Source organism: Gregarina niphandrodes (assembly GCF_000223845.1).
Source record: "Gregarina niphandrodes unplaced genomic scaffold scaffold00130, whole genome shotgun sequence".
Classification (NCBI taxonomy): domain Eukaryota; phylum Apicomplexa; class Conoidasida; order Eugregarinorida; family Gregarinidae; genus Gregarina; species Gregarina niphandrodes.
This window is the reverse complement of record NW_011645894.1, coordinates 6,795-7,386: the sequence shown is the minus strand read 5'-3', so window position 1 is coordinate 7,386 and position 592 is coordinate 6,795. Positions and strand designations below refer to the sequence as shown.

Below are 592 nucleotides of genomic sequence, written 5' to 3'. Positions count from 1 at the left end.
GTTTGTGGGTCACTATCGCCGAAACGACGACAGCGAGAAGTGATGTGATTGGCAAGATTATATTACTTAACATTAGACTTTAATCGCTGTTTTCGAAGTTTGAAAAATTCTAGGTTTCAATAAAAAGAAGGTCAAGACGGCGTCTCTAGCCGTTGTGTCGGCGAAATTCCAATCTTCAAAATTTCTTGAAGTCCTCACTTGGGTTTGGGGTACCGGTAGATGATAATAAACCCTCCTCTTCTTTTTCCTTTCACTTTTTCGACCTGTCCAGTCTTTCACATCCACCCAAGCGTTCAAATCCTCGCTGGGACAACGCCAATCATCAGACACCCAAGCACCAGCCTAGAAGCGAGTATCTCGGAGTTGGTACTTCGTAGCCGGATTGCCCGCGTCAGACATACCGTGACCTAGGTATTGTCCCCGTAGCCTAACGGGATGGCGTTCCTGACTTATTCATAAATTAAGGAAAGAATCGGGGTTCGAATCCTCGCCGGGACAAACACCTATCACCGCCTGTCCAGAACCAGAAGCAAGTAACTCGAAGTTGGTACCCCTAGCCGGATTGCTCGCGTTAGACTTACGGTGACCTGGA

The 592-nt window shown here is 47.3% G+C and overlaps 1 non-coding gene across 1 annotated transcript; it reads left to right on the top strand.

Moving 5' to 3' along the window:
* Positions 1 to 416: 416 nt before the first annotated feature.
* Positions 417 to 498, top strand: GNI_208130. The gene has a single exon. It is a non-coding gene; the product is annotated as a tRNA-Lys (tRNA).
* The last annotated feature ends 94 nt before the right edge of the window (positions 499 to 592 follow it).